At 37.6% G+C, this 10,731-nt stretch overlaps 1 protein-coding gene across 4 annotated transcripts in view; it reads right to left on the bottom strand.

Moving 5' to 3' along the window:
* The window catches only part of LOC109852339 (matrix metalloproteinase-2-like), a 54,750-nt gene extending 45,330 nt beyond the window's left edge, over nt 1–9,420 (bottom strand). The window contains exon 1 of one of the 4 annotated variants that reach the window (XM_020423413.1): nt 9,101–9,420. The gene's annotated coding sequence lies outside the window, so the exon portion shown is untranslated. Of the gene's footprint in view, nt 1–2,618; nt 2,729–3,061; nt 3,340–3,769; nt 3,961–9,100 lie in introns of those variants that run through there. The other 3 variants (XM_020423411.1, XM_020423412.1, XM_020423414.1) reach the window with 3 other exon arrangements.
* Nucleotides 9,421–10,731: the final 1,311 nt, after the last annotated feature.

Below are 10,731 nucleotides of genomic sequence, written 5' to 3'. Positions count from 1 at the left end.
GTAGTCCGGGAACTTTCCGGACAAACTGTGTATGCGATATGTAACGGTGAAACCGGCTGTTTCTATTCCATTATCGAAGAAACATGCCCGAGATTGGGGAAACTTCGAAATCCTTACAGAGCGTGACGCGCCGTAGACAACTTCGACTAGAGAATATCAAGCAGACGTTCAGAAGTAAATAACAAGATTGTCGAGGGTGGGGAAGACATAATTAAATTTCGTCCCGTGCAGGATAAGATAGCACCGTCTGATGAGAATTTCATTTAGCCCCACTTTACCTACTTCAGCGACCAAATAAAAACCTCAGGATAAGAATCAACCGCAGACTCGCTTACATTCAACAATCGTGTGTTCACATAATTTTGGAGTTTGCAATTAATTTTTCAGAAAAACAGAGATACTGATATATAGCTCGACTGAAATAAATATAAACAAATAGGTCAATTAAAAAAACGCGTTCAATCACGTGAAAGTCTACTCGCGAATAAATGTATGAAAGACAAAAACGCGTGGAGAGAGAGAGAGAGAGAGAGAGAGAGAGAGAGAGAGAGAGAGAGAGATTAATCGATCGAGCGGAAAATTGTCGCGATGATCGTCATCGGTTGACAAGTGGAAAAATGACGGGAATGAGGACAGGAGATAAAGAGAAACCGATCGGGCTCGCAACCGGAAACCGGAAGATCACACGTGGGACCGAAAGAACGAGAGGATCGTTATCGCCGTAGTGCCAACGCGAGCAAGCTGACCCCATTTCGTCATTGTGTCTCGATAACCACTGAGAGAATTTTCAATGTGCTGCATGTTTGTTTGTCTGCAATACACTTGGTGTTTTCATATCACTACGACAATGTGAGTTGTTTGTACATTTCACGCTGATCGATGATTCGAGACGATCTCGAGCAGAAAGCATGTTTTTACACATTTTCGTTGAAAATGACGGGGGCATTTTCAACAAAATATACATTTTATCTTTATTTTCTTAATTTATGAATAAATGTAAAGTTTCTATTCTCTCAAACGGAGATCGATGTTTAACTGATCAAACGTTTGTTTTAGATAAAACATAATATACGTAAGAAAACTCGACGGCTTTGTTTTTTACGATATCATTATTCAGTTAGAAAAATATCATATTGAAAATCTTATCAATTTTTGAAAGAGAGAAAAAGAGACGTTAAATAAACGTTAGAAAAAAGAAATGCAGGTGGAACGCAATTGAGCGGACTGCGCAATCTATCGCTATCAGGGCATTGACGTGAGTCTTTTTCCGCAGTAGAAGCACAACAGATAAAAAGGCCGCGGGGACAAGGAGAGAGAAATCGGTCGAAGACCCTGAAGAGATACAAGCGAAGCGATACTTTTTATTTAAAGGCGGCCTCTTTCGATAGTCGAGTTTACATGTAGGTATTCCGGCTCGATGCAAAATTTATCAATCGTCGTAAAAACATTGCAGAAAACTGAAGCGTCGAAAAGTAGTATATATATATATAATAAAAGTATACTACAAAATTGTTTACAAGTATTTGGTAAAGAACACAAAATAATAAGAATGAAGAACAAGAGAGAGAGAGAGAGAGTTTGCACTTGAGAGACATGACGTATCTATACGAAGTGGAAAACACAAATGTACAATTAATTGCAACAAGGAAGCGATACCAGAGAGGAGGAAATAGCGGCATGCTTAGTGCGAAATGATTTTCCGTATTTTACGTGGAAGCAGATAATGGTCGGTTATTTAACTACGTGTAACCGCAGAAATACAAATGCGATAAAACAAACGGTAACGACGGGAGATCTTGCAGAGCTACAATGACGCTACACGCGACTCTGTACAACATGTATCCATTGATAAACATTCGATATTTTTTGATATTTTTATTTAATTTTGAGTCGTGCTCACACCTTGCTTCGTTCATTTGCACATAATTGTCAACAAAGATATATTTTTGTTGAGTTTTCTTAGAAATATTTAAAACAATGAGATAAACGATTTAGAAGTTTTTCTGTTACTTACAAATTAATTATTATTTAATTAATTATTTTAGTGTTTTGGAAAATGTGCATGTGTCTGACGCGTATTGAGATTCTTTCATGAGAAAAAAATAAAGAAAGAGAACATGTGAAAGAAGAGAGGGACGAGAGAAAGATGAGCCGCTGCCCACTCGCGCGGATATTTTCTGAATCGCGAAGGCTTCTCCTTTCTCACTCTTATATCCACTGACTTTTTGATGCTGTACATAAACATATTTTGAAGCAATGTTATTTTGAAGAATTTGATCAACGTGAGAGTATAACGCTCTCGATGATGTCCACGTAAAACCTACCATATTTTATAGACTCCTTCTCTCTGAGATTTATATTTTTTTATAGATAAAATAAACAACAATACTGTGTTTGGCTAAAATTAATTTTAAATCATTTTCCTTGATTATTTTTAAATATCTAAATACGTTCTCGAATAACAACCGACATCAAATGTGGTTCAGGGAAGTGATTTGAGAAGCACTGCAATACTCTATTATACACACATACATAGATCGTTTTCCTAACTGGGCTATCAAGCTCAGTCTACATCAAAGTCACATTCGTTTCTTGAACTTAGATCATGAAATATATACCTTGGCGGTATAAATCAACCCGTTGACATCAGAAGATTTTCCAGATCACTAATGCAAATACTTCGCTTGATGCTAATTGCGTCTACATCAGTGCTTCGATGACTCGATCTTTAGAGCGCCATATCGAGGCTATATGAACGGTACTATTGAGAGAGAGATAGAAATAGAGAGAGAGAGAGAGAGAGAGAGAGAGAGAGAGAGAGAGAGAGAGAAACAGTTATTAACAAAGATTTCACGCGTTTCGTTCAAAGTACGTGCGCGATCTGCGCAAATAAAAAAAAACAAATTTATAGTGTTTTTTGCTTTTTTGTATTTTATATTTAACTTGCTAAACAGATTTCTATTGATGTTTGTAAAAGTTTGAAAAAAATGTTATTTCATTCCGCGTAAAAATTGCAACCACAATTTTTTGAAACAACGAAAAGGTAATCTATTTTGTAGACCTTTTATTCGAAAGAAGTTTTTTTTATTCTAGTTGGCTTCCAAGTGTGATGCAGCACAATTCGCGACATGTCCTTCGTCATTGCGTAAAAAAAAGCTCGATCCCCAAATTCGAACCTCCGCACGCTTCCGTTCGCACATACGTCCCGCACAAAAAATTCAGCACGTTTCCTCTCGCATTTTCGTTCTCTTCTCGTCTCTCCCGCGCATTTGTGTGTGAACACGCGCACATGTACGTACACATGCGGTGCAATTTTTTCATGTCATTCTTAATAACGCAAAAAGGCAACGTCGTCCTTCTCATCGGAAATCAATCCTCATTCAAAGTCGAAGGTTTAATTCGCTTTCTATACAGGTCAAAAATTTTCTGTTTATATAAACAACAACTCTCTTTCTATATTTTTGATTTTATCGACTCTTCTTTTCGAAATTGTTTGGCAATTATGTGAACATGTAAAAAAGAGCGCTTAAAACTTAACTCGCGTATTTTCGGTGTGCGCGCACTTGAAAAGATAATCTTTCAAATCCAAACATTATATTTAAAGAATCGAACTCTTCGTTGCTGGATTGAACCTCGGAACAATTTTTTTAATCTCCTAATTGAAATGACCAAATGTCCTTCTACACACATAAGCTGCACGTTCGATGGAAGGACGAACATTGCCGATTGCACCTTGGGAAAGTGTTTCGAACAAAGCTCGAAAACGTACAATGCTGCGATCGATGCGGTTTGCGCTATCATCTCCGCGTCGCCGGCGACGACGACGACGACGTCATTTCCTGTCCTCGGTGGCGTTGGTGGTGGGTGGTTAGATCGCGTTAATCCGAGGAGGGCCGCGAGTAACGCACTTGTGCACCCCTTACGGCGACACGAGAGAGAAACACCCACATACGTACAGTGCGCCGCGTGCCGCGCGACTGACGCCCGTCTCCTTCGAGAACCCGCTCTATGTCCCTCTCTCCCCGTTTTACTCCCACTCGCAGAAGCCGTCCTCGTTCTGCTCCCGGTCGATTCCGCTGAGAGAAAAAGAGAGAGAAATTCTTTCTCCCGAAGAAGTCGAAATGATATCTGAATCTCTGTCTCTCTCCTTTCAAACCCCCCTCCTTCTCTTTATTTCTTTCTTGCTTCGTTGAAAACTGCTGGACCAAACATATGACTGCTATTGTATATATGTGCGAACTTGGTGCGACGCGCTTTGATTTCGAATCGTCTCGCGAGTAATGAGCTCTTTTTACGCGAAACGTACCATCCCTCAAGTTTCAAAAGATTAGATAATTCACTCTAAAATTGTATCAATGAATCGTTTAGCGAGAAGCGCACGTTTTACTTCAAACGCGTAGAAACTGAAATTTGCAGTTTTACTTGACTTGTTTATATATTCTTACGCGTATATAAGACGGGAAATTTTATAATGTTAGGATATTAAAACCGGATTCAATCTCTTCTCCACACAGCAAAAGCTCGAAAGATCAAAGTTATACTCGAAGTAATTTATATGCATAATGTCCCGAGAGAACCCAGCTTGCTTTTTAATGGAAATCAAGCTGAGCTAAGAAGAATGACACACACTTGTTCCAAAGTTCGAGACATCGATAGCATTAAGCGCGCGAGAAGAAGTTACAAAGTTAAATAACGTTGACAATATTTAATACGTGCAACTTTAAAATAATATTTAAATGTATGCAAACTTCAGAATTATCCTGACGCTTATAACATTAAAACCTAAAAATGGAATTAGAAAACGAACTTATCGCAAAATTTGCAACTAAACAGCGTGATTATGATAATTATCAGAATAATTAGCGGAATTAAAACAATTCCATTTATGTTCCCTCTCGAAATTTGGCTTCCGAGCGTGTTTTCAGGTTCAGGAAAAACATTGCGGAATAACGCGGAAATCTCTCTGGGAAGAGCTAATTCTATTAAAGTAATTGTATTCAAATAAAAAGACGCGCCCGGGTGAGAGAAAGATAAAAAGTCTTTCGTATCTACTTTGGCACCGACCCAAGAATTATTCTTCCTTTCTTCGCGTGTCGTATCTTTCGTTGCCGCGTGCGTGCGTGCGCGCGCCGAGAGAAATGTATGACTGGGAGCTCAAAGTTTCCGTATTCTAGTCACTGTGAAAGTAATTTTGTCCCCCTTCCTCCGCGAACGCGGAAACTTTAAGATTCCCCTCACTATGTAATTTAAAAAGAAGTAAAGAGAAACGGAGAAAATATCGGAATTCGGTAAGAGCGGCGTAATGGAGCAGACTTATTCGTCGCGTTTTCGTCTCCTGATCTCGCAAGACTCGCGCGTTTCGACATTGATCGCAACTCATCTATTGCCTTTTTTATCAATTTGACGTATACGTTGATTACTCAATCCTGTCTTTTTTTTCACTTTCCTTATTTTAAATTATTCTCTCGCGAATATATTGTGTCATCTTAGTTCCGATAAAATGAGACAACATGGATGTGAAAAAAACAACAGGTTTTGAATTATTTTGCTTAATATATAAATATAATGAAATTATTCTAGGAAGTGTTTTGAAATCGCGCACGTTTCCCGGTGCTTCCGTTTCTTTCCACTTACTCGTCCTCGAAATTTCAGACCCGTTCTTTCTTTAAGCGCGTTGGCGAACGAGTATTTGGGTGGCGCGCTCGCGAGAATCGCGCGACGACAATACCAAGACCAATTTGTTAAACTGACAAGATAAACGGCGTTCTCTCCTGGAACACGACGAGGATCGATTCCATTACACTAAACGAGACAAAATGCAAATGCGGAGAATGTGTCCTACGCGCGAGTCCGATTATTCATTTAATACGAAAGTGAAGAATGAAAGACGCCCCTCGTGAACACCGTTAGGAAAATTCATAAGCTCGTGAGTGTAGAAGAAGATAAAGACCTGGGCCCCGGAGACGGAAATGCGGATGCAAATGAAAATGCAGCTCTCTATTGGATCCGTCTTTTCGTTTCACACGTACATACATACGAGCGCATTGAATTCATCTCTTTTCCAAATGCACTTCATCCGAAAATTTTTATTATGTTCCTTTCTTTAATAGTCTGAATAAATATCTTGAATACGGTTTGTTCTCTCCTCTTCTCATTTTTCTGCTTCTTTAAAATGTCACATGTCACCGTTTATTTACACTTTTTTTATCGTAATTTCACGCTTCGACACTTGAATTTTAACATCAAAGTAAGTTTGCGCATATCGCGGTGAGATAAACTTTGCGTGCAAAGAATAAAATGTAAGTGTAACGTGAAGAACGCATTAATTAAGGCATAGAAGATACATTTCGAAGGCTAGAGGAAGGAAGAAAGAGAAAACACTGTGTTTTGCGCAATGTGGTCGCGTGCGAAAGTAACAATTCCGATGTAAATACATGGAAATGCGAGGAGGCGTGCATTTACAGCGCGAGGATAAACTTGATGTGACGTCGTGACGTTTTCCGTAATCCTGTCTATGTGCGCGTGTACGTGAGTCCTGCGGGAAATACACACGTGTGTAAATTCAATGATGAACGACCGCGCCCGAACACACCTGATCCCTCTTAACGATACTCGCAGGACGTCTTGTCCTTTTCCCTGCCGTCCGCTTCCCTCCGAGCATTTCATGGTCGGTGCAACGGCGAATATAGTTATAGTAGGATTAGTAAGCTTACATTGTACAATATGTTAATTAGAATACGCTCGATATAGCGCCGCTCTCTATATCGCGGAAAATTAATGGCGCACTTTAACTGTATTCAAATACATTTAAATATACTCAAAACTGCACATTTAAATAAAATAAAATATATATAAGTAAGAAAACATGGTTGATTTTTTTACAAAACAGAGCTCGAGATAACTTGCAAGCCAAAGAGGATTAAAAAGGATTTAGAGTTGGGACTTGAAAATTTATGATAAAATTGGAGAGTGAGAAAACCACTCACGGGAGCCGGAACTGCTCAAAAGGCAAAGTTACGCTAGACTACGTCGACGTTCCGTTAATTAACCGATGATATCCGTCAATTGACGTATATGCTGAAGCGCGTCGAAAACGAAGACGCTCGCGGTATCGTCGTTTAAAGAGCACGTCGTCATCAACGACGCGCGATGAATGGCCGCCCGTTAAGTCAACGGGCATGGTGTGGGCCAACGACCAGCCGCTTCCCGCGAGATAAAAGTACGTGCTGCGAGATAAGCACCGCGACGGATTCATCCTGCCCGAAGACGGACGTGTGGGTGCTGCACCGGAAGTAAAGCCCCTCTCTCCCATCCTTCCTCTTGCGGAATGCCAATCGGTACGACACTGACTCTCTCTCTCTCTCTCTCTCTCTCTCTCTCTTTCGCGAATAGCGAAATCTAAATTTAATTCTCTAATCTATTTTTTCGAGAGTATCCAAAATACATTTTGCGTAAAATGTGATTCAGTTTGTTCCGATGTGATAGGTATATGTATATTTCAATTAAATCAATATGATTTGATATACGGTCAAACCTCGATAACTCGAGCCTCTATAACTCGAAAACCTCTATACGAAAATTTTGTTCATTCCCTTCTGCTCCGCGGAAAGGAAAAAAGAATTTCGATAAGTCAAAACCTCTACAACTCGAAGATTTTAGCTCTTCCCTTGAGATTCGAATTATCAAGGTTCGACTGTATATTTTTTCTTTTTTTTTATTTACATATTGAGATAAAAAACATTTATGGTATACATTTAATGTATTAAAATAGTAATGTATGTACATATATATATATTTCTTTATAGAGAAATTTGATATATACATGAAATTCTTTATCTCGTACTCGCGCGTGAAATAAAATCCCGACTGCAGCGGTGCGCAAAAGTTGTGAGATATCAAACGACGGAGTGTTCAAAGTGCCGTTCGACAATAGGGGCAGAAGAAGGGAAGATAATAAATAGATCGGGCGAACCCGCCTTCGCGAAGAATGACGAATGGCGCTTGGAAAAAAAGCGTCGCTTGGGCGAGCGTATTAAATAAAGCAGACGGATAAAAACAATGATACAAAAGTATCAAAATGATTCACAAGCGCAAGCAGACACGACATGCCGGAAACCACTGATTGTTTCGAAGGGTGGTGAACTTTTGTCAAGGGTCAATCGCCTTTTTGTCAATTTGCGAGGCCCACTGCAGATTTTTACAGCGATAAAAAAAAAGTATCAGCGCGCGTTGAGGTTCGATTGTTTTTTTTTTTTTTTTTTAATGACATAATATAGAGTTCTCTAATATTTTGTACAAAATATATATAATAAAATATATACATTTTATAATATATATATATATATATATAATAACAAAACTTATTATTACGTTATTCACTCTATATTCTAATTCTTTTAACTACAAGCTCGAATGTGTATACATGTATATATTACGCTTATTATAAAATGCAATGTATAAAATTAAACAAATAAATGAATAATGAAATGATATTTTATTCGAAAAGCGGTGGAAACTGTAAATGTTAAGTTCTGCTCTGATGATTTTACGAGGAAATTGATATTGTTAAAATTGCACAATATAAAGCCTTGCAGTATCAATATTTGACAATAGACGATATTATCTGCGATCACAGATTTATATGTTAATACGTACATAGAACTGCAGATAAACTGGTATTGGATTTAATGCGCGGAATTATCAAAATGCAATCTGTTTTACTCGCGGAAAACGCAGTGCAGCTCGCGAAAAAGGCAATTTAGCAATAAATCGAGAATTATAGGACCATAAAAGTCACAAACAACGATCGTAAGTTACGGCTCGTAAAACTGGCATTAATGTGTCATAATTTAGTAAACGACCTCAGAGCTTAAAGAAAAAAGATAGTTCAAGATAGAAATTTCCGCGTTTTATATATTTTAACATATAAATTTTGCCTGAAGCAAATGAAATTTGTCTCTTTTGATTTTTAATCAGAGCATTTACTTTTCAAAAAGTGTTACTTAACAAACACTATTATTTGTCTGATATCAACAATAAAAATACTGTATCAGTTACTCAAACTCCCGCACTTCTGACAATTACTTGAAAACAACGTTACCTTCGAATTGGCCGAGGAATCTTCATCTCCGTGTGTGTTTAATGCAGGGGATAAGGTAACTCAGAATTTCCGACTTGTCATTTATCATGTTTTGCGGGACACTTTCGAAACTCGCGATCGCGCTTTCACGCACGTTTCGTCTTGTGACAAGAGAATCGTAATGGCGGGTGTTCCCGTGACCTGTTCAAACTTCATTACGGTGCGTCAACGCAACGATCCTCGTCGCATTCGTGACGAAGGAAGTTAAGCGAAACATTGTAATTCGACGCGGCAATTCATGAGAAGCTCCCGCAATGAAACAATTTACGAAACAAAACGCGATGCGAACACGAATGTCGGATACTTTTGCGAACTGCGCGCGACTCGAGTTGCGGCGATCCGCGCGCAAGAAAACGCATTCGCGCACGCGCGTAGAGTCGTTCCATATGCGAAGTATAGGCGATGGCGCCTCACGTTTCGAAATCGCTGCAACAGTGCGAGATCGAATTCTATAATCGGAATTTTTTTTCTAAATAACAAAATAAACGAAAAAATGTAAATGACTCTTATTTTATAGTTGTTCTTTATTTTTTACTGTGTGTGTGTGTGTGTTCTTCAATATAAAAATTATTACTGTTTTTGAAAGTAGTTTCGATATCGAAATTCATTCACTCTAATTAGCGCCATTGTGATACCGCAATGTGCAAAAAATTGTACAGAACTTTGAAATACAGAAACAATTGATACGACAAATGTACTAACAATATTAGTTATGACGTAAGCAGGCGCACGCGCGTATGAGAGATATGTAAAAGAGAGAAGCAAACAATTATATTAATTAGAAAATTACGTTAGTAATGTGAAATTGTGAAGTGCTGCGTGCATATCGGCCGCCGAACGTGAATTGAGCGCATTTGAACAAAAAGCAGTCGATAAAGAAAGTCTCGCATTCGTCGATAATGGTACGAGAAGCGCAAACTTAGAAAAAACATTGCAGATTTAAATTTCATAAAATTCTTTACTACTACTAGTTTTTTTCCGTATCATAAGATGCTTTGATATACACAAATATAATAAAAATATGTAAATATAAATAAGATCGAGAAAAAGAAGTTTAAAAGTCTCAAAATAAATAAGTAAAGAATAAAACAATAAATAATATATCGAATATATTGTTTTATGAAGCACAAAATAAATTATCTTAATTATACTGTTATCTGAAGTTTTTTGATACTGAATTTTTAGTGAAAAACGTATTTAAAAAAATATTATAAAAATATATGTTTTATAACCAATCTTTTCTATATTTCTAAAACAATTAAAATAAACATAAGAGTATATTATTTTTAAATTCTTAAACTTTATTACTACAATATGTTAGAAAATAAAAATGTTATTTAATAATCTAATACACACAGTACTTAAATCTATGTAAATATTTTGGTAAATAAATAAATTTGGCAAAGAAATAATTTGTTGAGTGAAATATATATTGCATTATACAGGGTGTTTCAGAACTATGGGATCAAACTTCTAGGGGTTATTCAGTGCAACAGTAGAAAACATTTGAGTATAGGGACCCATGTCCGGAAAAGTGTCACTACCGCACTACGGCCCTAAGACGCGTTAAAATTTAGAAAGACGATGAATTG

Source organism: Pseudomyrmex gracilis, unplaced genomic scaffold (assembly GCF_002006095.1).
Source record: "Pseudomyrmex gracilis isolate BER0280 unplaced genomic scaffold, ASM200609v1 scaffold_28, whole genome shotgun sequence".
NCBI classification, from domain to species: domain Eukaryota; kingdom Metazoa; phylum Arthropoda; class Insecta; order Hymenoptera; family Formicidae; genus Pseudomyrmex; species Pseudomyrmex gracilis.
The sequence above is the reverse complement of the archived record's forward strand: the minus strand, read 5'-3'. Positions and strand labels throughout refer to the sequence as shown.